The sequence below is a fragment of the Vulpes lagopus genome, chromosome 6 (assembly GCF_018345385.1).
Source record: "Vulpes lagopus strain Blue_001 chromosome 6, ASM1834538v1, whole genome shotgun sequence".
In the NCBI taxonomy this organism is placed as follows: domain Eukaryota; kingdom Metazoa; phylum Chordata; class Mammalia; order Carnivora; family Canidae; genus Vulpes; species Vulpes lagopus.
Window position 1 is genome coordinate 11350944 of NC_054829.1, and position 27414 is coordinate 11378357.

The 27414-nt window shown below is 48.9% G+C and overlaps 1 long non-coding RNA gene across 1 annotated transcript; it reads right to left on the reverse strand.

Annotated features, from left to right (window-relative positions):
• Window positions 1-445: 445 nt before the first annotated feature.
• LOC121492470 lies at window positions 446-25613 on the reverse strand. The gene is made up of 3 exons (XR_005988243.1): window positions 25441-25613; window positions 1462-1603; window positions 446-1045 (listed from the first exon to the last, which is right to left on the reverse strand). It is a non-coding gene; the product is annotated as an uncharacterized LOC121492470 (long non-coding RNA).
• Window positions 25614-27414: the final 1801 nt, after the last annotated feature.

Genomic DNA, 27414 nt, shown 5'->3' on the forward strand with positions numbered 1-27414 from the left:
TAAAACATTATGATACAATAAGTCATTCCTTGGGTGCTTGGGTGGCTAAGAAGGTTAAGCATCTGACTCCTTTTTTTTTTAAGATTATATTTTTTTAAAGATTTATTTATTTATTTATTTATTTATTTATTTATTTATGATAGACATAGAGAGAGAGAGAGAGGAGAGAGAGAGAGAGAGGCAGAGACACAGGAGGAGGGAGAATCAGGCTCCATGCCAGGACCCCGACGTGGGACTTGAACCCGGGACTCCAGGATCGCGTCCTGGGCCAAAGGCAGGTGCTAAACCACTGAGCCACCCAGGAATCCCCAAAGATTATTTTTAATTTATTTATTTGAGAGAGAGAGAGAGAGAGAGCACAAGCAAGGGGAAGGATAGGAGGAGGAGCAGACTCCCATCTGAGCAGGGAGCCCCGCACTGGGCTCGATCTTAGGACCCCGAGATCATGACTGGAGCCGAAGGCAGATGCTGAACCAACGGAGCCACCCAGATGCTCAAGTGTCTGAATCTTGATGTCAGCTCAGGTCACAGTCTCAGGGTCAGGAGATCAAGCCCCACATTAGGCTCCGTGCCGGATCTGAAACCTGCCGACGATCCTCTCTCCTTCTCCCTGTCCTTCTGCCCCTCTCCCCTACCCCTTCTCTCCCTCTAAAAAATAAATAATAATAATAAATAAAAAGTCATTCCTTATACTTCTTTCACAAGTTTTCCCTCCATTTGGGAAATATTTATTTAGCCCCTGCTGTCCGGGGTAGGCTAGCACACCGAGGTGACTGAAGCAGGACGCAGCCCCATTTAAAAGTCCGGCAGGCCTACGAGTGTGGACACCGTGGGGATAACAACAGGGTGGCTTCCTGGGTGCCTGCGGGTGCCTGGCGTCCAGACGCAGACCATCCTCCACCTGTCATTCAACGGGCATTGCAGTGCAGAGCCCGGGCCAGGCTGCCCGGGTCCTTAACCTGCCTCTATGATGAATAGAGGCTCCCTGGCGTCCGGCGGCTGCTTTCTCATCCAGAGACGGGCTGTGGTAACAATACGCACCTCCCTGCGTTGCGGGGAGCCAGGGGTGAGCTAACACCCGGGACAACTTCAGGACAATTCCTGGCCAGGCGCGGTCAGCACCCCGGAAATGGTGCCTGCTGGCTGCTCTGCACCTGCTGCGGGGCGAGGCAGCCAGGCCATGTGCTCAGGTGCTTACCGCCCCCCCCGGCCCCAACGGAGCATCCCTGCGGGGGGGCCTGTCTGCAGCAGCTCGGACACCAGCACCGTGTGCTGAGCCACGGGGAGTAGGGGCCGGGCCGGCAGGGCCATGCACTCCGGGCCTGGGGACGGCTGAGCAGCCGCAGGGAAGCACAGGAAGGGAAGCTGCTGGAATAAGGGGTGGGGGGGAGCCAGGCCGGGAGAAGCCAGCTGCTGGGCCATCCAAGAGCAAGCAGAGAGAGTGGTCTGCACAGGAGTGACCTGTAAGACTCTCCTTTCATGAAGAAGGTTCTGGCTGCAGGTGGGGGACCAGACTGCAGGGCAGGTGAAGTAGAAGGCAGGCAGAAGACAGGGGAGGCCAGGTGAGGGTCCCCCGGGGAAGTCTCCCTTCCAGACAAGAAACCTGAAAGAGAGATGATGTTTTAACCACTCCTTTGCCCGATTGGACCCGCCAGTGCTCAAGAGCCTTCTGGGCACTGGCACAGCTTGCTCCTCCGAAACAGGGATCTGAGCTCACACACACACACACACACACACACACACACACACACACACACAAGGGGGAAGGCTTTCTGTGTCCCTTCAGTTCTGCTTGGGAAGGACTTCGGACCTGCTTTACTCCTTCTTGCACATCTAGTACCTACAACAGTGCCTGGCACGTGGACAAGGCCCAGTACATGTGCACTGTTGGAGGAAGCAGGCAGAGCGAATGACATGCACAAAGCTGACTGCAGTGAGAGCCAGGGAGGTAGGAGAGCAACCATGTGGCTCAGAAGCCAAGGGAAGCAAATACTGCAAGGAGACATTTGTGGTCGTGGAGGTCAAGGAGGATAAAACCCAACAGGCAGCCCTTATGGCCAAGTCATCACTGTTTTGTGAGTTAACAAGCACAGGGAGCCCCATGCCACTACAGGATTGTGCTTAGCACCTGACCTTGAAGGGCACACAAAAATAGGAGGAGACCCAGTCCATTCCCTTGATGTTCACAGTCCAGCCAGGAAGATCTCAATTATTCGCAAGCATAAGCAAATTCACAATAAAACTCTATTTCTGGTTTCTGTAGATGTCCCCTGGATCACTCGCTCGCAGTCCTACAACTTGATAATGGAAGAACAGAATAAGTAGGTGTACAGACCTCGTCTTCACTCATTAATTTTTGTGGTGGGAGTTGCTCAACATTTGCCAAGAGAGTGGCTGGTGACAGCCTAAATACAACTGCACATTTGCAAAATAGATGTTGCCACAAGGGAGAAACCATCCTAACTGAATAAATATTTCATAAAGTTTTTTTTATTACAATAACAGAGGCAAAAGATTAGGGGAAACGCTGGCAGTCATGGTTAGTATTGTTTATCTAATAAGTCATATATGAGGGCTCCCAACAAGCAAAAGATTGTTAACAAAACAAGTATTTTCAACCAAATGGTGGTCCCTTTTACTTCCCCTTCCTAAACAATTCAGTCCCATTGTCAGTAGGTAGAGCTGAGTGAGCTAGGAGTCTATGTTGGGGGATAGAGGGCAGGGGCCATGGTGGCCCAAAGCAAGGGATCGGAGCTCATGTGAGGAGGAGGACACCCTCAGGGAGGGTGGCCGGGGTTATGGTGTCACCGCCTGACCAGGGCAAGGAGGGATGCTTCATAAGGATGGAGAATGCCAGCCGGGCATGTGCCACGTGTGCATGTATCCATGTATGTGTGTGCACGTGTGCACGTGCGCACACATGCACATGCAGGGAAGCATATATTCCTGAGCTCTGCCTGGGACCAGCAACATTTCAACAGGAACGTGCATGTCTGGTGCCCAAACCTTGGATGCTAAATACCATCTTCCATTAAAATGAGTCAAGACTCCTTGGAAAAAATGGTTGATTCCACAACTGGGGCCAGGAAATCAGAAGGTGAGCCTAGAACATCTTGTTGTGCTGGAAAGTGAGGGCGTGGCTCAGAGAATGAGGGGGCCATACGGGAAGAAGGACACAGAATCAAAGAGCTCTCAGTGGTCAAACTGGGGACAATGTGAGCTTTAAATTAAATAACGATGGAAATGGATATAACCCACTAACTTATATGGGAACCCATAAGTTCACGTGGAGATAAAAAGTAATTAAAGTTGATGAGGGATATTTACACAGTTGCAAAGTAACTCCCCATAAAATAGCTGTCCATTACAAAGAGGAAAAGACTAGTTTTATAGTGAAGACACGTAGTAGATGCCGCCTTAACGACGTGATCAAAGTAGAGGAAGAAATCAGAATGGAGGACCCTGGGGGTGGGTGCAAGGAGAAGAATGCAGTGTCACTACTATGATATTCCTGCCATAATGCATGACTTGAACCCAATCAGAAGGAAATGTTAGACCTTAACCGAGGGACATTGTACAAGGTCTGATCTTTAAAAGTGTCAAGGTTATGAAAGTCAAGGAGAGACGGAGGAGCTGTCCTCCCAGACTGAAGGGAGACTAAACAGACATACCTAAATCCAAGAGTGATTCTGAACTGGATCCTTTTGTGATAAAAGACACTACTGCAATAATCGGCAAAACCTGCTTCCCGGTTTTGATGGTTGTGCTGTGGTGAGGCGGGGAAGTGACTTCGTGTGTAGGAAAAACACAGGAGCATATTGGAAGATGATGGGATATCAGGATAATTTATTCCCAAAGAGTCCAAGGAAAAGAGTATTTTTTTTCCTTTGGTGCCACCCTTGCAATTTTTCTGTTACTTCGGGATCGTTTCAAAATTTTAAACCGATAAGGAACAAATGTAGAAAAATTAACTTGTAAATAAACCAAATGCAGCATATACACACAATGGAATATTATTTAGCCTTCAAAAGGAAGGAAATTCTAACAGATGCCATGACATGGAGGAAGCTTAAAGACATTATGATAAGTGGGACACCTGGGTGGCATAGTCGACGGAGCATCCAACTTGGTTTCAGCTCAGGTCGTGTCCTCGGGGGGTGTGGGAGCCAGCCCTACAACAGGCTCCATGCTCAGTGCAGGATCTATTGGGATTCTCTCTCCCTCTCCCTCCTCTCTCCTTACCTCTCCCCTCCCACTTATGCTCTCTCCCTTTCTCTCCCAAATCAATCAATTAATCATCTTAAAGGAAAAAAGGCATTATGATAAGTAAAATAAGCCTATCACAGGGACCAAATACTGTATGGTTCCACTTATAAGCTGTACCTCAAACAGCTCTTGGAGGGGTGCCATGTGTGTAGCAGGAACAGATCGTAAGTTTGGGATGTTGAAAAGCTCTGGAGATGGAGGGTGGTGACAGTTGTACACCAACACAGATGTGTTCAACACCACTGAACTGTACACCAAAAGCTGGTTAAAACAGTAAAATGTTATGTCTCTTGTACCACAACACAAAATTTAAATTAAACAAAAGAAACCGTGATTGTTAACGTGCATTCACATCCAATGTTTAGTTTCAAATCGTTGCTGTGAAAAGCGACACCAGCATCGGTGTGTGTCTTGAATATCAAGTATGCCCTAACTCAGGGTTTCCTGTTGCAGCTCCATGAAAAGGAGCTTATCTTGGAAGAGGAAAGGTTTGGCTTCCCAGGGCCAAACATTAAGTTTACAGCTCTGTGGAAATTTAGAGAAAACTCCTTCTGCCAAACGTGGCTGTGAATGTCCATTCTTCGAGAGTTCTAGAATGGTTGAGAGCCTCCGTCTTCAAAGTCAATCTGCTTTTTAGTTACTTCACTAAATAAAGCAATCCAACCTGGTGGCAATACTCCAAGGTCTGACATTGCTGCAGGCAAACAAGGCAAGCCCTTCCATTGCGTAGTTTGCTCGGGCTGTAGAACCAGGGCACAGGTGTCTGCTTATTTATTACAGAGGTGCCGCGAGGCCCTGTGGGAGCAGATTCCTGTAGCCACAAAACGGGACACATGAATCCAGATAGAGGTTAAGCATACGATGTTAACCGTAAAAATGCTTCATGTGGTTCCACAGGTGAGGCCTCGGGATAAAGCGAACCGTGGCTTTCATGTCCAGCTACCCTTCCCCTGCGCAGCCCAAACGACGGCATGACCCATAAGCCTTCAGGTCTGGGCAGGGGTGCTGGGGGCTCCATGTACTCCCACCACTGGAAAAGGCTTAACCTAGCGGCCCTACGCTGGCACAACACATAAGACACAATGAACCAAACTGAAAAGCACTTTAACTCTTTAGGCCACCGTCCCTTTGTGTCAAATGTCAGACCTGCAGGATAGACTTTTTTTTTTTTAAGATTTTATTCATTGATTTGAGAGAGAGTGAGAACACTCAAGTCCAAGTAGGGGCAGAGGCAGAGAGAGAAGCAGACTCTCTGTTGAGTGGGGAGCCCAAGGCAAAGCTCGATCCCAGGCCCCAGGGACCATGAACTGAGCTGAAGGCAGACGCTTAACCAACTGAGCCACCAGGTGCCCCGGGAAAGACATTCCTTTAGTGCCTTCCAATTCTATGGCTTTCATGATCTGTAACTACTTAGCCAATTTTTTTTTTTAATTCCTTTGTTAGTGCATGTGCGGGTGTGTGTTTCTTTGAGAGTAACATCAACTCTTAGTTGGTTAGTTCTTGGAATTATTGGTCTCAGGACTGTACATTAGTCCAGAATTACACTTGCCTTACCCCAAAGAAAGTCTGCCACCTGCTAGCATAATTGTATGGCAATGAATATATATAGGACTAGAGCCCCATTCCAGAAGTGGAGATTATGGGCCAGATAGAACAACACATGCCCTTTAGACAATCCTTTTATGCCAGGCCTAATATAATTCAGGTTTAAAGGGCATATGTCTCTATGGGTCACATTTCAGAAGACCCCATAATGGATCTAAACCCAAATAAACATGAGCTAAGCTTGGACCCATTTCATTTAGACGCAGCTATCGACAGCTGTACAGAGACGGTTGTGCGAATGCTCAGGGATGGCTGGGGCAGTTGTTTCCAAGGGTCTTCTAGCCCCATTAAGGCTGGATCCAGAAATAGCTGAGACTGGGCCCCAGCCTGTAGGGCCGGAGCTTTCACGGGCTGGAAACTACACTCTCAGACTCGACTGTGCCCTTCCCTGGTCTGAGTTCTGGTTGAGATTCTCTGAGATTTCCTTTCAGGAGTATTTGGACCCAGGGTCAGTGGCACATCTCGCAGACTGGCGATGGTGCAGGGGACAGCGCTCTCCTGGTGGCGGGCGGGGAGCACTGGCTGTGTCGGGTCAGAGCCCCCCGAAGCCCCCGATGGCAGTTCCACAGGAGGAAGGCCCCACGGGTGCCCTCGGAGAGACCTTGACAGTCACAATGAGCAAGTTAGGAGCTTCCTAGGGCTAACCCACCGTGGCACCTTCCCTCCGACAGAGGAGTGGGCAGGTGCGACAGGTGCAACGGGCCCCCCCGGGGGTCCTATCCTGCTCAGCAGCCACCCAGCAGAATCGCGGGCTCTCCCTAGCACCCAGTGCATTTCCATGGGAACAGCTCGGGAGCCCCGCGCTAGGCGGTATGTTCCATCTATTTCTATGGCACCTATCACCATGGCACCTACTTGCTCTGAAAAACACAGGCTAAAAACAGAACATACAAGAGAGGGGGGCAAAATCCACTTCTCTGCAGTCACCTTCCACAGCTGCTGTTAGACCTAGGGCTGCTCACGCCGACCTCGGCATTCCCAGTCTCTGTGTGTTTGTTGTGGGTGGCCTTAAAGGACAACAGGCTGGCTCCCTGCACCACATCCTGCATCCTCTTGGGGTGGCGGGGCCTGAGGCTCTAGGGATTTTGCGCCCCACTCACCGCAGGGGTGAATCCCCAGGCACAAGGAGCCCCTCGGAAAAGGTTCCCCCCGGGGCTGGTTCAGGGTCTCCCATGACATGTTCAGGGAAGGCGGGACAAGTGGGGAGTAGAGGAAGGGGAAGGTGACATCAGGGACACAGAGGACCCAAGAAAGGACTCGTATTTGTTCCAACCAAGTGGATCACGAGCTTCTCTGGGCCCACATGGGACCCTCTCTTCAGAGGCAGATCTGTGAAGCCAAATAGCTTCCCTGAAGGTTTTCCCTAAATACAGGGCCACCCTTTACAGCACAGCCCTTAACCCCGACTCTGGAGACAGGCAGAGCATGAGTGTGAATCCTGACTCAGGGGAGATCCGAGAGCCACGTGTGAGCGGTGGGTTAATATGCCATCTGGGAAATGGGCATGAGAAGACACAGCCCTCAGGGCCAGGCCACTCCCTGTGACCTCAGCCCTCCTGCTTGTTTCTTGCTTTGCCCAGCTCTAAAATGGGGGCAGTAACCGGCCTCGAAAGAACTTTGAGACCGTGGAGGAGATGATACATGTCAAGCATCAAGCACTGAGCAGAGCGCTTGGAGTTGCTGGAGAGGACGCCATGAGGACGTGGGTGGTGACAAGGGCCAGGACAGGAGGCTCAGCCAGCCCTGGTTCTCCTGGGCCCGACCTCCTGCCTTGGTCCTGATGGGGCAGGTATGAGCAGGGTCCCCACCTTCAGACGCTCATGGTCATCAGTGTGCCCAGGCATGACAAACAAGCTTGCACTCCACAGGAGGAGTCACTGCGCAGCAGGGTCATCAGCTGGTGCTTGCTGGGACACACGGGATGGTGAAGTTCTCATGAACTGAAGGAAATCCCAACTCTGTTCCCTGCTATGGGCTTTTGGAGTCAAGCAGCCCTGGGGACTCAACCTTCCCTCTGGCTACCTATTGACCAAGTGACTCAACTTCACCTCCCTTTCCTTCCCCATCCGTGAAATGGGGTCATGCCTCCTGTCACAGAAGGTGGTTGGGGCATTAAGGGGGGGGGGCATGCAGGAAGAGCCTCCAGCCCAGAGCCAGCACTTAGTGGGCTCTAATCCCCCCACTGAATGTCTTAAAGTGGAGTAAATACTCTTTTTAGTGAATTAAGGGTTGGCCTTTATAATAGAAGGAAACAGGCGTGTTTCCTGAATTTGCTGAGATGCTGGTAAATGCTGAAACTTCCAGATTCGCACCAGGCGGGGGAGGGGGCTGGGGTTGGCATGCCCCCCTCCTGGGGCCTCCACGGCCCTTTCTCACCACCCCCTCTCAAGAACGCTCTGCCAAACTAGACAGTGGGCTTGTGCTCACACACTGCTTACTAGTTCCTTTTTTTGTGTTTTCTTTTAAGATTTATTTATTCACTTGAGAGAGAGAGAGAGAGAGAGAGAGAAAGAGAGGAGGGGCAGATGGAGAAAATCTTCAAGCCTACTCCCCACCGAGCACAGAGCCCCATGCAGGGCTCCATCTCATGACCCCAAGATCATGCCTGAGCCCAAAAAAAGAGTTAGACATTTAACAGACTGAGCCCCCCCAGGTGCCTCTACTCATTCCTTTTTATTTTATAAAAGTATTTCCCGTGTTGTAAGCGTTGTGGCCATCTTCCTGCCAAATCCCCCCCCCCCACCCCCAAGAGGGCCCACTTTCCACTTGAGGGTTCATGGGCTTCTAAGAAAGTGGACTCTACTCCAAGGTGCTGGGGACTGAGCTGTGGTCTGAGCCAAGCCAATCACATAATTCTATCCTCTGCATGCCAGGACGGGTTCATGTGGCCTCAGTGGGCCCAATCAGAACGTCCCTTGGGAGGTCCTGTGAACGAGGAACAGAAGGTCCAGCAGGGGCTGTAGAAGTGAGGCCTGGATGACTCTAGCCATTCGACCGTCATAAGCAAGGCCAGCCTGTGAGCAAAGCTGACGCATGAAGGGGAACAGCCAAAGCACCACCAGAACCTGGAGCTGGTGCCACGATGGCTTTAGAACGCCTAGATCAAACTGATTCTCTGCCCCTCGGACTTTCTTGGGCCTGGGAGTCAATGCATCCCACTCCCGTTTAAACTGATTTGAGTTGGGTTTCCCACCATGCGAGAAAAATGCACCAGGAACATGATTTCCTCTTTAGAGTTCCAAAGCCCCTGTCACGTTCAGACCTCTGTTCCAACGCGAGGTCTTGAAGAAAGCTCACCTAATGCTATTACCTCCTTCCCCTTGGCTCCTGTGTGCCGCTTATTTAAAACTCAACCACGCGTGCCAGCCTCACAATAAAACCGGTAGTGTCTCTAATTCCCCACTGAGGACAATGAGGCCCCAGCAAAAGCGTTTTCTCCAAGGTTACCTATTGAGTAGCTGGTAAGATCCAGACTAGAAATGAGGACCCTGTGTGCTAGGTAGGCCATTACTAAATTCTTATTTCTTTTTCTAAATGTGAAATGATTTTAATTCCCCAGTTGGATTCTAATTTTCTTGAGGCCAAAGCTATTTTTTCCTTCCTATTTCCACCATCCATTGTAGTCACTTGAGACATGTTTGTTACCCGGTGACCAAGGGAACCTCCTGCAGCCAGGAACACAATGCCCGGAGGTCTGCCTCGTATTTTAAGAAGTACCAGGCACTGGGCGAAAGGCTTAAGAAATGTATTCTCATTTTTTTAAGAGATGGCTTGTTGTATTTATATTACTCTTGGGCCTGAGGGCAAGTGGCTTTTCATCAAGGCTCTAGCAGAGCCTGTTTGGACTGAAAGTGTAGGATCTTTCCTAAAGAACAAACACGGAACACAGTGGTCCTTTACTGTGCACATGGCTGTGTGGAAGGGCCGAGGACTCTGGGGTTTGATTCCTGATACTACTTCTTATTATCTGGGTGGTCTTGGGCAAGTTACCCTGTGTATTTGTGCCTTAGTTTACTCATTTGTCGAATGAAGATATAACCCCAACACCTCTGTGGGCTGTGGGAAGAGTCCATAATATCAAACACCCAGCACACTGCCTGGCATCATTTTGCTCTGTTCCTGCTATGTTTCTTCTTTGCTGGGCACTAACCAGTGGCTGGCCCTCACAGGCGTGTGCCCCACCCCCCAGCTTCATGGATGAGAGCCGACCCTATCCAGGGGCCAAGAGAGAGAAGTTCAAGGAAACACTGGCCACCAGGTGGGAGAAGTTTCCATCCCATTCCTTGCCAAACATAGATTTGCTGCTGGAAAGCCCAAGCACGCCAAGGAATGGTTGTGGCCCAGGCTGCTTTGTTTCATTGCAAATTCATTGTGTTTGGATTATAAAAAAGCGTTTTTCCTTTTGTCTCTGCCCTGCAAACCATGAACTGTTCCAGATCTGACAGCCTGAGCACCGGCTCTGACTTATTCAAGAAAGGAAAGGGGATTTGCTGGGTGGTGCAGTATGTATTTTTCAATTACGATGGGAAATTGTTCCTCCGAGCAACCAGGCTTCCCCTCAGATTTTGAGCATTATCGTATAACCAGTTTACACTTGCTCAGGGCTCTTTGTCAGCCAAGGGGAATGTTCTACCTCTTTTAGTAAATGAGACTGAGCAGCACTTCTCTGTGGCTTAGGCGGGGAGTAGGGTAGGGAAGCCAGAGGGACAGGAAAAGATAAGATGCCTTATATTTTATCACTTCTTCTAATCTCCTCCTCTATTCAAAGAAGGCAGGTAGGCCCAGCATAGTCTTCCACCCTAGGATGAGGCTTCTGGTGTTAAATAGTTCTACGTTTCTGCTGGAAGAAGCTCAGTTTCTATTTATGGGAGGCAGTGTTCTCAAAGTATAGATCTCCAGGAACCTTGCATCAGAATCCCCAAGTGCTTGATGAAATGGCAAATTTCTGGCCCCATAGGATTCCTGCTGATGAGACTCTACCAAAAATTGAAAACCTGTCCGGAAGGTGAAGAATATGGTTTTTAGAGTTAGATCAGTACGGACTGAACCCCAAGCTCCAGCTCCACTATCTACTACCTGTGGACCTTGGCCAGGTTATGTAATCTCTCTGGGTCTCAATTTCATCACCTGTGAAATGGAGCTCATGTGGCTGTTACAAGGATGAAGGGAAATAATGCTTGTTTAACCATGCTTGGCCTGTTGTAAACATTCCCTACATGCTAACTCCTCCTTTTATATAATACCTGCACTCAAAAAGTCTTAGGACCTTTTTACAAGAAATAATACACTTGGCCATCACGACCAGTGTTAAGAGTCCTGCTAGTACTTTCCACGGCTACAGGTTTTGACAAGTCTACGGACCACCAGCAACCAGACTTGGAGGTATCATGAGCCACAAGAACTCCACCAGGACTCACATCTAATTCTCAACAACGAGCCAGCCAGGAGAGGGCAGCAAGAGAGAGCCAGAGTCTAACCGACATCGTTTGAATCACAATGCCTGAGTGTCAGAGGCACTTGGTGTGGTCCAGGTTGGTGCTAGTTTGAGAAGACACTGGATCTGGTGGGTGGAGATACGGCAGTGTGGATTTCACGCTGGGTGGTGTACATTAGCGTGGTGGGTGGTGGCTGTCTCTCTGACTCAGGGCTTCCAAAGATATTTACTTTAAGGAATTACACGAGCATCACTCTATTGTAGGAAGCAGCAAAACTTCATTGAGATGGGGGATAATCTAAACCAGGGATTGGCAAATTCTTCTGTATAGCCTGGGAACTAAGAACGGTTTTTATATTTTTAAAGCATTGTTTAAAAAGTGGAGGAGGAGGGGAATAGTATCAAATAGCAAACAGCAAAATAAAAATAATAAATAACAAAAACAAGAACAATATTGTGACAGTTAACTTTTTTTGTCAACTTGACTGGGTCATGGGGTGCCCAGATAGCCGGCTAAACATTATTTCTGGTGTGTATGTGAGGGTGTTTTGGGATGAGATTAGCATTTGAATCAGTGGACTGAGTAAAGCAGATGGCCCTCCCCACCTTGGGTGGGCATCACTCAATCCTTTGAGAGCCTGAACAGAGCAAGAAGGCAGAGGAAGGGAGATTTGCCTTCTGTCTGATAGTTTGAGCTGAGACATTGGTCTTCTCCTGCTTTCTAATGAGGACCTACACCACTGGTGCTCCTGGTTCTCAGGCCGCTGGACTAGCTGAGGCTGAAAGTACACCACTGGCTTTCCTGGGTCTCTGGCTTTGCAGATAACAGATTATGGGACTTCTCTGCCTCCATGATCCCTTAAGCAATTTCTTCTATATTATATATAAGATATAATAGATAATATAGATATATCTCCTATTGGTTCTGTTTCTCAAGAAAAGAAAAAAGAATTTAGAAAACCTATACCATACTTACTGATGAAATGTTGAAAGCACTACAAGGCCTAGGAAGTCCTATTACCACCACATTATACTGGCTAGTATAGTAGAACAAGGAAGAAAAAAAAAGCAAATCGAAATGCATAAGGATTGGAAAGGAAGGGGGGAAAAAAACCTTGCAGGTCTTATGATTGTCTGGAAAACCTAACATTATCTACAAATAAATTATTAAAATTGGTATGAGAATTCAGGAAGTTTTCTGGATACAAAAGCAATATGTAAAAAGTTGATTGCATTTCTATTTATCAGTAACTGTTAGAAAATGTAATTTAAAAAGATACCACATATAATAGGATGAGCAAATACCAACACTCAGGAGTAAATCTAACAAAACATGTGAAAGCCCTTATGGAGAAAATCATAAAACTTTACTGAGAAACACTTTAAAAGGCCTACATAAGTGGAGTGCCAGCATCTCATGACTGAAGGATTCAATATTGGAAATATATCAGTTATCCCCAAATTGATGTTTATATTCTAGGCAATCCCAGTTAAAATCCAAACAAGGTTTTTAGAAAGAAACCCAACAAACTGATTCCAAAGTTTATTTGAAAGAGCAAAGGGCCAAGACAGGCCAAATCATTTTTAAAGAATAGACAAGTACGTGTCTGCTTGGTGGCAGGGTACATTTCCTCAAGCAGATATCAAGACTTCTTATAAAAACATAGCAATTAAGATTAAATGAAAGAACTCCCATAACTCAACAGCAAAAGCAGGGTAACTAAAAAAACAAAACAAAACAAAGAAAAACCCTCAACCCAATGAAATAATGAGAAAGGACTTGATTAGACATTTCTCCAAAGAGGCAAATAGGCCCATGAAAATATGTTCAAATCACTTAATCATTACAGAAATGCAAAGCAAAACCACAATAAAATACCGCTTCAGGGGCACCTAAGTGGTGCAGTCAGTTGAGTGTCCGACTCTTGGTTTTGGCTCAGGTTAAAACCAAGATCTCAAGGTCATGGGACCAGGCCCTGAATAGGGCTCCATGCTTGATGTGAAGTCTGCTTAAGATTCTCTCTGTCCCTTTGCCCCCCACCCCCACTCTCTCTCTCTCTAAAATAAATAAATACATCATTTAAAAAACAATCACTTCACACCACACCCATTTGGATGACTACTATTAAAAACAAAACACAAAAACCGAAAATAACAAGTGTTGGCGAGGATGTGGAGAAACTAGAACACTTGTGTATTGCTGGTGGAGATGTAAAATGGTGGATAACATTTACTTAAAATCATTAAACATCAAACTACTATCCCACTTCTGGGTATGTACCCAAAAGAATGGAAAGCAAGAACTCAGACATCTGTTTTTTTTTTTGTTTTGTTTTTTAAATTTATGATAGTCACACACACACACACACACAGAGAGAGAGAGAGAGAGAGAGAGGCAGAGACACAGGCAGAGGGAGAAGCAGGCTCCATGCACCAGGAGCCCGACGTGGGATTCAATCCTGGGTCTCCAGGATCGCGCCCTGGGCCAAAGACAGGCGCCAAACCGCTGCACCACCCGGGGATCCCCAGACATTTGTTCACCCATATTCAAAGCATCGTTATTCACAACAGCCACAATAGGTGGAATATTCACAATATTCTACAACAGATGGAAGCAATCCTTTTTTTTTTTTTTTTAATTTTTTTTTTTTTTTTTTTTTTTTTTTTTTTTTTTTATGATAGTCACAGAGAGAGAGAGAGAGGCAGAGACACAGGCAGAGGGAGAAGCAGGCTCCATGCACCGGGAGCCTGACGTGGGATTCGATCCTGGGTCTCCAGGATCGCGCCCTGGGCCAAAGGCAGGCGCTAAACCACTGCGCCACCCAGGGATCCCTTTTTTAAATTTTTTTTTTTTTTTTTTTAGATGGAAGCAATCCTAATGTTCACTGATGGATGAATGGATGGATGAAACAAAATACGGGGTATACACATTCCATGGAATACTCCAAAAAGGAAGGACATCCTGACACATGCTACATGGATGAACCTTGATAACAGTATGCTGATGAAGTAAGCCAGACACAAATACCATGTGCTTCCACTTATCTGAGGGACGTGAGATAGTGAATCAATAAAGACAAAAGTAGCGTGGTGATCTCCTCCGTGGGAAGAGGGAGAGATTGGGGAGTTACCGTTTAATGGGGACAGAGGTTCAGTTCGGGATTTTGAAAAAGTTCTGATGAGTGGTGTTGACGGTTGTATAGTAAGTGAATGTGCTTAATGCACATTTAAAAATGGATAAGACGGTAAATTGTAAGTTATGTATATTTTACCACATTTTTAAAAAAGATTGATTGGGTGAAAGGCACCTGGGTACTCAGTCGATTGGGCATCCAGCTCTTGGTTTTGGCTCAGGTCATGGCCTGGGATTGTGAGATAGAACCCTGCATTGGGCTCAACTCAGTGCAGAGGCTGCTTGAGATTCTCTCTCTCTCTCTCTCTCTCACCTTCTGCCTCCCACCACTCCTCTCACGTTCTCTCTCTCTCTCTCTCTCTCCCTCTGCTCCCCCCCACCAACACCACTCCACTCACATTCTCTCTCTCAGGTAAATAAATAAATAAAATCTATTAAAAAAGAGATTGGGGTGACATTAGAGCAGTTATAACAAACGTATCAGTAGAGTCGAAAAGTAGCACTACTCAAAGTGTGGTCTGTACATTGCTTGTTGTCTCTGAACTATTTATCACATGCCCATAATCTGTACAGACATGAACAGCAAGCATTTGGAAACTTGGATAGCAACCTGAAAGAGTAAGTTTAAGTTTGTTGAATCTAATAATAAAGACTTGGGCCCTTGATTTTGTGTGTCTTTTTAAATTTCGTTTTTCTAGTAAGTGATTTTTATTATATTTGTAAAACTATTGATCTGAAATGGATTATGGGAAAAATTAGCATTCAACACAGAAAGTTTTGGAGCTCGGAGGTAAAAAAACCCAACCACTCACACATGGAAACTTGATTTTTGATGGAGAAGACATTGCAAATAAGTGAGGGGGAAAGTAAAACTGGGAGCCCATCATCTTAGAGCAATCACGAAAATCAAATCTAGGTAGATTAAATACTTCAAACATGAAAGATTTAACTCTTCAAATATGAAAGACAAAATGAGAAATTCTTAGAAGATAATATTGGAAAATATCTTTATGACCTCAGCCTGGTAAAGGTATCTTGGGCAAGAAAATTTCTCATGAAAATGAACAGCTTCTGTTCACATCACCATAAATAAAACTCAAAGGCAATCCCAAACCGTAAGTGGACGTCTCAACGTACAGAACTGATATTGGATTATAATCCTATAAATCCATTAAGAGCTCTTATGAGAAAAAATTTTTAAAAATACCAACAGCCCATTAGAAAATAGGGAAGAGAAATACACAGGCATTTCACAGAAGAGGAAAAGCAGATGGTTCGTAGAAAGAATCTCCACATCAGTGGTAAGCAAATACACGCGAATCACAACCATAATGAGACACAGGCCATGCCCATTTGCCTGACGAAAATCAGAGTTGACAAGAATGAGATCAACCAAAACACTATCATTAACAATTAGGAGAGGCATATATTCTTACAATCACTTCGAGGGGAGGAAATTAGTGTCATCCCATAGATGTGAGGGTGTGAGTACCCTTCAAACTGGCAATCCCAGGCATAGGTATACACTGGAAAGGATAGAAGAGACACATGCACTGTGGGAAACTTCCACCATGGAGTAGTAAAAATGAACTACGGTGACTCGCATCAACATAAATGAATCTCAGAAATGTGATGTTGAATAAAAGAAGTCACAAAATATATTCTTAAATATAGCATTAAAATAGGCATGCATGCTCTGCAGGACCAAATCTGCTTAGAGATATGTGTGTGTGTGTGCGTGTGTGTGTGTGTGTGTGTGTGTGTGTGTGAAGTAAAACTATAAACAAAAGCATGGCTGACGAATTTTGTTATAGGTTCTCTCTGATGGAGAGGGGAGTATTTACTGGGGAGGAGCATTCAGCGGCTTCTAAGAAACTCACACTGTTCTATTTCTTAACTTGGGAGGTGGGGATGCAGGTGCTTGTTTTACTATTCTTTAAACTGAACATATGGCTTATATGTATGTATGATATATTTTGCAATTTCAAAAAACTACCATAAAGGATAAAAAGCCTCTCCGTGATGGTTGAGGATGCGGGAGACAGGTCAAATCCCCTGAGGGTGCAGGCAAAGGCTGGGCAGTTCATCATATTCCAGACCAATGGGAAAATGCAGATCAAGAAACTGCTCAGAGGCCTAACTTCTGAACATTTGCTTTTGCCTCTCAAGCATTTTTTTTTCCTTTCAGAAACTTCCTTTCCCAGGAACCCAGAGGGGCTGTCCAGTGGGCATGTGACTCAGGACAGTTAATCAGGGTACCTCTACTTGTCTGGCCTCAGTGGTTAATACGGGGATGAACAGAGGTCCCAAGCTAGCCCCATCAGAGCTGTCCACATCCTGTAGGAGCAAGCAAGCAAGGGGCAATATTGCCACGTGTAAATGCATGGCAAGTCTAGAGCTCCATGAAATCAGACTAAAAATGAAGCCACCAGAGAGAAAAGCAGAAAAGAGGACTGAGGAGTCACAGAGGGGCAGAGAGAGGGGTGAGAGAGAGAGAGAGAGAGAGAGAGAGAGAGACAAAGTTCTCATCCCATCATTTGAGTGTCTTAGTCTAACCATTCCTGATTCCCATACGTAGACAGCTGTACATCCAGTTGCGATCAAAAGTGTGTTGTGTGGCATAGGATTTTGTATCAGGAGCAGGGGTTTGCAAGTGACAAGCTCTAATATGTGGCATTGGCTCTGTTGGGGTGGGGAGCAGGGCAGCGTGAAGTCTCCCTCCCCGACCAGGAAGTTAGCAGTATCTGTTAAGTGCAGCAAAGCCACTAAACTCTCTCCCATTGAGTCTGGGGATTCAAACCACATCCCCACTGAGTTTGGAAATTCAAAGAATCTGTTAAAACAAAAACCAGTCAGGTTATGGTGTGCAATGGCTACTTCTTCTGTCTTTAGTTCTATAATCTCAGCTGGCCTTTCAGAAAGCAGGGAAATGGGAAAATAGAGCCACAAGATCCTCCTTCTGCCTGTGGCCAGTAATTCAACTCAGCTGAGAACCAGAAAATCATCTTTCAGGACTGCAAAAGTCAGATCCTTGCCCGGGACTAATGTCGGTGCCAGCACAGACCAGGAGAAGGAAAACACAGTGGGAGATAAGAGAGGAAGCCTGGAGAGGGCTTGTTCCCCTCCAGTAGCTCTTGCTGGGCCCTCCCAGACTGGCCAAAGTGGCCATTCCCCAACTCCCCTGGAGACCGCTATCCACTGGGAAAGAGCCTGAGGGCAAGTGGCCAGATGAGCCCTGCCTCTCCCCCACTACCCAGTGTGTCCAGGACAGAGGCCAAATGGCTTCAGTTTAAATGAAAGTTAGGGGAGGGGAGAGCACAGAGATATTAGCAGACAGACATGGTGAGGACAGGGTCCAGATTCCAGAGCATGACTTGACTGGGCTCCAGCTCTGGTTGCCTGCTCACCGAGTTATCAGAAAACCAACTGCCCAGCAACTGTCTCAAAGTTTAGAGAGCCATTCTGCCAAAATCACTGGTGCCAGACACCCCTGTCTAGCAAACCACAGCATGAGATCGCTCAAATGCTGGGGCCAGCCCCAGACCTCTGGACTCAGATCTGCACACAGTGGCCTGTGAGAGTATACAGCTTCCAGAAGGCTCGTTCTCTCTGATGCCACTCAAGGAGGATAATGAGCAAGGGAGAGTCTTCCAGACAGCAGAAGCCCAGGCACCCCAGATGACTGAGGAACTCCCGTCTTCCAAGACGTGGCTTCTGGCCAACCCTCTTCTGTAGTACATTGGACAAGTGACCGCAGAGGGCTGTTTCCCTGATTCCCTTTACTAAAAATGCCAAGCGGTTTTTATTTTTTTATTCCAAGTATCTTAAATGCTGCGGTGTTGAACTCAATCATTTGGCTGTCAGTTGACTGACGCTTAAGAGTAACATCCAGGTCCAACCAAGAAGAATGCACATTCGCCAGCCTTGCTTACATGGGGGCAGCGTGCACCACGTTGGGCTGGTGCATTTCTGAAATTGTTTATATGGGAAAAAAATGTTTGTATGGTGGTGCATTCAAATTGTTTATATGCTAAGCAATCAAGGGGTACAGTAGTGGCTACCTATTACTTTCTTTCTGCCCTACGATTAAGCTGAATTATACCCCCTGGCAAAAGATAACATCTAAATCCTAACCAGATCCTGTCACTGCAAACTGATTTGGGAAAAGGGTCTTTGCAGATGTAATTAAGTGAAGGATCTCAAGATGAGTTCATTATGGGTTAATCAAGTGGGCCCTAAATTCAATGACAAGTATCTTCATAGGAGGACAAGACACAGAATAAGAGGAACACAGAAGGAGAAGCCACAGGATGGTGGAGCCAGAGACTGGGATGATGAAGCTGTAAACCAAGCAACACCAAGGACTGCCTGGGGCCAAAGAAACTGGAGGAGGCTGGGAAGGATTATTCCCTAGAGCCTTCTCAGGGAATGTGACCCTGCTGACACCTTGCTTTCAAACTTCTGCCCTGCAGGACTGTGAGATAACACATTTCTGTTGTTTTTAGCCACCAAATCGTAGTGATTTATTGCGGCAGCCCTGAGAAACTCAGATATGTCTGGACGTTTTTAAGACTGTCCTTCCCCTGATGGGGCTGTCAGTCACCCCCACCCAGGTGACCAATCAAAAGACTCCATCCCCACCAGGGGATGGAGAGATCACATTGGTTGGTTTGGGTGTGGTCAATGCAATGGACTATTTATCTGTCCCCAAAACTCAAATATTGGAATCCTAACCCCAAAATTCATATATTGGAATCCTAACCCGCAGAGTGATGGTCTTAGGCAATGGGTCTCTAGGAAGTGATCACGTCATGAGGGTGGAGCCCTCCTCAGGAACGGATTTCGTGCTTTCCACAGAAGAGACCCCACAGAGCCTTGTGAGGACGGGGTGAGAATACACCTGTAAGCCTGGGAGTGGGCTCTATCCAGACACCAAATCTGCCCCCACCTCGACCTGGAGTTTCCCAGCCTCCAGGACTGTGAGGAATACATGGAGGTTGTTTAACCACCACCACCACCACCACCCCCGCCCCGGACCTTGGTGTTTTTGTCTCAGCAGCCCAAACAGACTCACATAGTCGCCCGACCCCGGAGAGGCCATCAGAGCTTCGTGTGGAATTAGAATGGCTGTTAGGAAAGAACAATCTTTCCGGCCTGAAATGGCTAGATGCAGGGACCCTTTCTGGGGAGGGGGCTGGCCTGGGAAGGAAGCTAAATACAGAGCTCCTCCTGGGACTTTGCGGCCAGTAAGTTCATCTTTCTGGCCTAAGACATCTTTCTGGCCTAAGTCACCAGTCGGGAGCGTCACCATCACCCGGGTCCTGCTCTGCTCTGTTCGTTCAGTGAAGCATCTGATCCCAGCCCTTCTCCCTTCTCATCTGGTCCCTTGTCGGGTGACAGGGACGAGGCTCCTGACATCCTTGGCTCAGGGTCTGGGCCAGCGGACCGGTCTCGGTCTACACAGCCGGACAGCCGGCTGCGGTGATCACCGAAGACCAGAGGCAGACTCCTGCTGTTCCCAGCCGGCTGGGCACCAAGGAAAGCTCAACGTCCGTGGGTAAAATCGCATCACAGCAGACAACAAAGGCTGCTGTAAAATGGGGCGATGTGCTGCTGTGAAGCACGGAATCCCAGCAAGATGCAAACAGCCATCCTGGGGCCTGAGCTCTCTCTGCCCTGGGAGCAGCACCTTGTGGGGGGAGGCCCAGCTTTCCCTGTGGGGGTGGGCAGCACCTTCCCAGAACTTCCTCCAAGGCGCTGTTCACAGAAAGTCCACTCCACCATGAGTTAAGGAGCAGCTATCCCCAGGGAGACCCAGTTTCCCACCCGAGGCCCTAAATCCTGCTGAACTGCCAACCACCCAACCACCACCCCCAGGCTGAATGCAGTAACTAAATAAATTCAGAAACCCTGGAGAATACAGAACCCCGGGCAAATGCAAAAATACCATGTATTCTTACAGCCCAGAGAAAGAGGCAGCAGGGAGGAGGGACAGTGGTGCTCCCCTCTGCCTAGCTCCTTGGGGGGAAATCAGCCAGGCTGTCTGCTCCACCCCGTGCGGCTAGGCTGGTTGTCGAGGCCACACCATGCTTCCATGAACAAATCAGACACAGGGGCACCTGGGGGCTCAGTGGTTGAGCATCTGCCACTCAGGCCATGACCCCTCAGAGTCTCGGGATCGAGTCCTATATCGGGCTCCTGCATGGAGCCTGCTTCTCCCTCTGCCTGTGTCTCTGCCTCTCTCTCTGTGTCTCATGAATAAATAAATAAAATCTTTTTTTAAGTGGGGTGTGTACAAGAGTAGCTAGGCTCTAGAAAGAAAGAGTCACCTCAGGAAGGGAACCCCCAGCTGGACTTGGGGAATGGCCGCCTGTCACATTAGCTTGGGCATGTGCTCCTGGGGACCTACACCAGGTCGTGGTGGGGGATGGAGGACTGAATGAGGACTGAATGGGCAGGTGGGCGGTGTCCACAGCCAGCGTAGATGACTCTTTGAAGAAGCCTGGCTGTGAAGCGAGAGAGAAAAGGAAACTAAGGGAGAAGTTAGACAGAAATAAGGGATCTAGTACAGAGGACTATCTGGACTGGAGAGACACATGAGAATGTGGGTAGACAGGAGAGCACAGTGACTGAAGGGAGCTTCCAGGGGAGATGGGACGGCACCTGTTGCACACGGAGAAGGTTGGCTGAGGGCAGGAGCACACCCCTTCCTGCGGCGAGAGGAGCAGAGAAGCAGAGTAGGAGACATGCTGGGGGCCTGACGACCAGGGAGGACCTGGAGGGTTGCTTGGGTTCAGTTTTCCCAATGGACAGAATGGGTCCTCCATCATGACAATGACAGACAACGAAATGGAGGTTCGTATGGGGGTTGATGGAACAGGAACAGTCAGGAGGAGACACCAATGACAAAATTGGTGGGACAATTTTGGGATTCCAATTCCCGTGGGACAGGGGAGGGTCTAGGGACACCTGGGAGGGCCTTCCCGGCAGCCTTGGGAGCCCAGGATTGTAATGGTCCAGATGACGTGGTGGGCAACTCCTCCAGCAGCAGCCAGAGCCCCAGGAAGGAGCAGGGTGGTTGAGCGGGAGAAGCACACACAGAAGGGTAAGTGGGCAAGAGGGAAGAGAGAGAGATGTGGGCTAGAGCGAAAGCCCAACCACCATGGTCAAGTGAAGCCAAGCCCTGAGTTAATAGCAGCCACTGGTTCAGGTGTTAGCACAGGGGACCAGGTCACTTCTCCAGTGTCTGGGGGCAGATGAAACAAAAATGGAAAGAGGAGGAGTTTTAGAATCAGGGAGGCGCAGCGTTAAAACCATCCCTACCATTTCCTTCTCTGAGCTCACGCTTGGCGCCCACAGAATACGAGAAATGCACGCTTTGCAGAATGTACAAGGCTTAAATGAGATGGTTAATGCAGAGCACTCCTGCTAAAGTGTAAACGCCATCAGGTGCCTGTTTTGTTATTTAGAGCTCTCTGGCTTCCGCCTTGAACAGGTGCTTGGCGCGTGGCGGGCCCTCAACAAATACAAATTTCCTTCTTCGTCTGTTATGCAATATACATCAAAGAACCTTCCCTGTCCCTGGAGTAGGCTCCCCCCTAGACCGTGAGTATTCCTTTTTTGGCCCATCCAGGCTCAGCTACTTGCAGTGGTAAGAATGGAACATTGAGCTACACTTCCTTTCCTCGAGCCAGCTTGTTATTTAACTTAATGCTTTCAGGAACGTATACACCATGGATGTTGAACTCTAAGACCACAGAGCTGCAGGACCATGTGGCGGCCCATTCGCCCACCAAACATGTGGCTTATTTCTTTATTACAGCCCTGTGGGCTCCTAAGTAATCTTCGATGGGGTGGGGAGAAGATTCCCTCCTCAACACATGTGAGCATGGCCTCCAGGGAGTGGAAGGAGAGCAGTGGCTTTCCTTCCTCAGCCACTCTGGACTCAGGATCACAAGGGGTAGTGACTCTCTGGAGACAACCCCTGGAGCATGGGATTGACATTGCATGTTGGGGAAGTTGTCAAAAGATCCAGAAGAAACAAAAAAAATAAACAGAGCCAATGCCACCCTTGCTAGGAGGTTTGGACAGTGAGGGGACAGGCTGCCCAACCCAATGGACAGTCAGTAGGACCAGCCGACAGGAGATACCCATGCTGCTGCCAAGGGCTGCCCTGGATTTTGCTACAGAAGAAATGCAAGAGAAGGTCAGGCATCCAGTCGGAAGGAGAGCTCACCGGACCGAGAAACTGGCAGCCTGAGCGGGCACTAGTCACTTTAGGCACAGGTCCGAAGTGCACGTCTGTGGTGCTATGGCCCTGTGGCCGGGAGCTATTCGCAATTTCCACCCTCCCTTCCTTCCGTTCAGGAAGAGAATTCTTACGTTCTCGTTGGGCGTACTAAGTGGGCCTGGCTATAGGCTACACTTCCCAGACCCACTCGCAGCCAAGTGTGCCTGAGTTCTGGTCCATGAGGGATACAGGTGAAGGGGCCTGAACCCCTCCTGAGTTATGTCATCAAGAAGGGGACTGTTTGCCTGCAGGCAGGGGCGGGAGGCAGACGCAATGCCGAGCAGCTACGACTGGGCACAAGAGGCAGACACCCTAGGGGATGGGGAGGAAGGAACACAGTGCAAGAAACCGGGTTCTCGAGGGACCCTGTGGGGCAGAGTCGTTCACCTGCCCTGCGCTGACCATCTGCCTCCTGGCCAGTAGGTGAGAGAGAAATGCACTTCTCTCCTTTGGGAGCCACAGTATTTTGGGGTCTTCTTGTTACGACGTTTGCCCTAATTCATATACGGAGTGTTTTCCAAAGGTACAGAAAATAATAGCACTGACAGTAGTATTTATTAAAGACTGACGGCGGACCAGGTATTGTGCTAGACACTTTGCGTATGTTATCTCACTTGATCCACACAACGCTCCTTAGATAAGGGCTGCTCTCCCCATTTCACAGAAGGAGGCACAGCGAGATCCAGTAGATGCCCAGCGTTGGAGCGGCCTAACCAGGGGTCAAACCCGGATGGAGACCCTGCCCTGCCCTTAGTCACTCTGCTTTTCAAAGCAGAACGTTTTACACTTCCATGCGGCCTCAGAGACATGGCTTACTCTAATCAATGTTTCTTCAAAATTACTGCAGGACCAAGGCAAGTCATTTAGTTTCTCTGCTGTTGGTTTTCTCCAAGGGAGCCCAGGGAAAGGGACCCAAACTATCGACCTCACGGAACTGCTGGAAGGAGGAAATGAATTCACTTACGTTTAAGAAATGCTTTAGAAGCTCTCAAGTGGGGGCATACGTGAAATATCGCCTCCATGCAGGCCGGGAAATACTGAACACCAAAATAAGAAAATGCTCTCCATTTCTTAAATGCAAATGCCATCTAGCAATTTGGCGGATCGCCTGGGAAGGCTGTGGAATCTGCTAAGGAGAGGGGTATGTTTGGTTTTGTGCATCTGTCATCCTCAACGGAAAAGGGGAGAGATTAATTGAAATTCATTGAAAGAGAGCATACCCGCGTGCCTGGCATGCACACACACACACACACACACACACACACACACACACACATAGGCTCACGCGTGCGCACACACACTCAATAGAAGGCTCAATAGAAGAGAATCATTATCAAGACCAGGAGCAGCAGCAATTTGCAGAGCCCATGGGAGCCAGGCAGGTGGGTGGGTGGTGGGGGGACTGGGGAAGGCAAAATGGGAGTGGGAGTGAGGCCTGCCAGGTGAGCCTGGTGTTCAGATCTTTCGGAGGTACAGGTGAAGTCTCCCCATTTTCCCAGGATGCTCAAATTAATAAATACATAAAACATCCCAGGGGCGAGCAACTGATCTCTGGAATCTAGCCCCGCAGCCAGCCGGATGTCACATCTGCTCCTTTGAATGCTCCATCATCACTATGGATAAGCCACAGGGAGGCTTTGTCTCACCCCACCCCACCCCACCCTGCCCCGCTCACCCCAGGCCCTTCCTCTTCCTTCTTCCTCATCTTCACCTCATCTTTCTCTTTGCTCCCTACTCTTGGACCTCCCCTTCCCTTCCTTCTAGTTTGTGCCCAGTTGTCTTGAAGACACAACGTAGCTTCCCTCCTCCGCGTGCCAAGCAAGGCCAACCCTCTTCTTTCTGCCAAAGCATGTAATCTCAAACATGCTTCCCGCCCCAGCGCATGGTAATTTTGGCACACGTTCTCAGGAAGCAAGGTGGGTCCTAGCTAGTTCTAGACTGTCCGGGAGGAAGGAGGGGGGCAGGTAGGCCCAACTAACGTGAGGGAAGAGACGCCCAGAAGTCGCAAGGCTTTGCCTTTAGCATTTGGTGGCACACACGGGTCAGAAGCACGCCACTGTAGCCACCTGTGCCAAGTGGGTCCCCACCACCCCCTGCACCCCGAGTGGAGACGGACCAACAGGCTCACAGCCTGGAGAAAGCCTGGCACAGGGTTTACAGAGTTCTGCTTCCAGCCCAGGAGGTAGGGGTGATGATCCAGCTGCTGCCTCCCCTCCACATTTCCCTCCTCACACAGGCCTGGGTCCTGCAGGTGCCTCGGAAAGCTTGCAGGCCCACCGCCCTGTGTCTGCCATACGGCCTGTGGCCATCCCCGGTCATTCCGGCTGTTGGCGTCCTCGCCTCATCCCCAGCAAGCACATGGCCCAAAGCCTGACAGTTCAGCAGACGGGTTTCGGTTTTCCTTTCTCTGTTTTCACACGACCTTGGTATACTCAGGGCCATGAGGTGGACCTCAAGAGGACAGCCACCCACACCTGAGGGGTGGTGGGTCATCGGATGCTACCTGATGTGAGCTGAGCCCTGACTTTCAGGACCACCTCCCCCCAGCCGCCTGGAGAAAGAAGCCCAGGGAACAGCTCCTGGGCAGCCCCCCTTCTGCAGAGCCTGCAGGGGTGTGTGTGTGTGTGTGTGTGTGTGTTTGTGTGTGTGTGTGTGTGTGATGTCCTGGGGCATGGGAGGGGCTGTGCAGTGTCCTGTGCCCTCCTGACTTACTGTTTGTTTGAGATGTCTGTCCCAGGGCTACAAACAGTTCCTCTCTTTGTTTCCATGGCCTCGCAGAATGTGTGCTTCCCCCAAAGAGGCATAAAGATCCCCTTTCTCCAGCTCAACTGGTGGATCAGCAGGGTTCAGGTCTGCAAGCCCAGGCCAGCCTGGCGTGCACTGCGGCAGCCTGCAGCCTGTGCTCACGAGGCCCTGCAATGGTGCAATGGTGGGGTGGCCTCCTGTAGCCTCCTGGGCGGCAGCCAGCAACAGTTCTTAAAGCTGCAGAGCCTCCGGTGGGGTGGCGAGGTGCCTGGGGCTTCCTGCAGAGTTAGCCTGCCCTCCCTGGAAAGGGGGATGCATAGTGTAAGGGGTTTGGGGCACCTTGGAAAAATCCTGCTGCCTGAGTGGCAGCCCTGGGAATTCTGATGGAATTCATCCAGGAGGTTAGCTCAGGAGGTTCTAATCTGCACTTAGCCTTGGGAATCACTTTAGGGCTTCTCAGAACCTCAGTGCCCTTGGGAACCACCTGGGGATCCTGTTCAGATGCAGATTATGATCCAGAAGGAATAGGGCCTAGGTTCTGCATTTCCAGCCACCTGGGAGTGGTGGGGGTGTCGCTTCTGCTCCGCAGACCACACCAAGTCACAGAATGATGTCTGTGTCTGCCTCCTGCCGCTGGCACTTGGAGGACTTGGCAAGTCTCCCTTGACCTCATCACCTATCTGCATCCACTGTCTCAAGGATTCCCAGCCCAGCCCTCGGAGAGTGCTCAGTAGATGTTGGCTCCCTCAAAGGTAGAACAGGATCTGCTTTCTTCTCCTGCTTCAGAGCCATCAGGACTTCTCTTTTGCCCCAAGATTAAGCCCAAACACCACGAGTTCCCTCATCAAACAGTCCCTGTCCGCACCTGTGGCTTCACCGCCTCTGCCTCTCACGAATCTCTGTGTTTCCCACCTCAAAACACAAGTCACACACACGTAAACCAGCTGCTGGTCCTCCCTTTCATCTCTGGGCCCTTGTGTGCCCCTCCCAGGCCTGGTTCACTCCATCCATCCTCTGCTCCACTGGCTAACTTCTTCCCTTTCCTAGTGACTTGACACAGTTGTGACTTCCTCCAGACAGCCTTTCCTGGCTCCCAAGCACAGGAGAGGTGCCTCCTCTGGGCTCCCACAGCACGCCATACTTCTCCCGAAGCCCTTACCCTTGGGCTTTTGTCAGTGTCCATTTGCTGGTCTCTGTGCCTCTTATGGTTGGAAGCTCAGGATGAATGAATGAGTGAGAGAACAATAGAACAAATGGATTTAGTTAATTGAATGAATGAACGAATGAAAGTTCTCTTTTATTGTAGAATCAGGAGACCAGCGTTGTGCGATCTCACCCACCTAAGGATGCCATCTCTGACCAGCCAGACCCTCAAGTGTAGCTCTGCAAAGATCCATAGTGACCATAGTCACTCATCCTTCCCCATACTTAGCCTCAGCTTTGCCTGTAGAGCCCGGATGTTGAAGTTGCTCTGACTGACCTCCTGTTTCTAGAGAATGAAATGAAGTAAAAAGTAGTTGTTACATGGGTCCTAAGTCACAGAGGAGCCAGATCCCATGTATCATGTTAAAACTTCATCAGACACTAGCCCAAAGATGCAAATAACCCAAGTGTCCACCAACAGACGAAGGGATAAAACAGTACGTGGCGTATATACACACAGCGGGATCTATAAACAAGGATGAGCCTATGCAAGCCACAACATGGAAGAACCGTGAAGACCTTGTGCAGAGTGAGAGAAGTCAGACACCAAACGACAAATATTATCTGATTCCACTTACGTAAGATACTTAGAAGGGTCAAGTTCATAGAGTCAGAGAATAGATGAGTGGTGTCCGGGGCTGGAGGAGAGAATGTGGAGCTACTGCTTAATGGGCACCGAGCTTTTGTTTGGGATGATGACAATAGTCTGGAAATGGTTAGTGCTAAAGATCGTAGGAC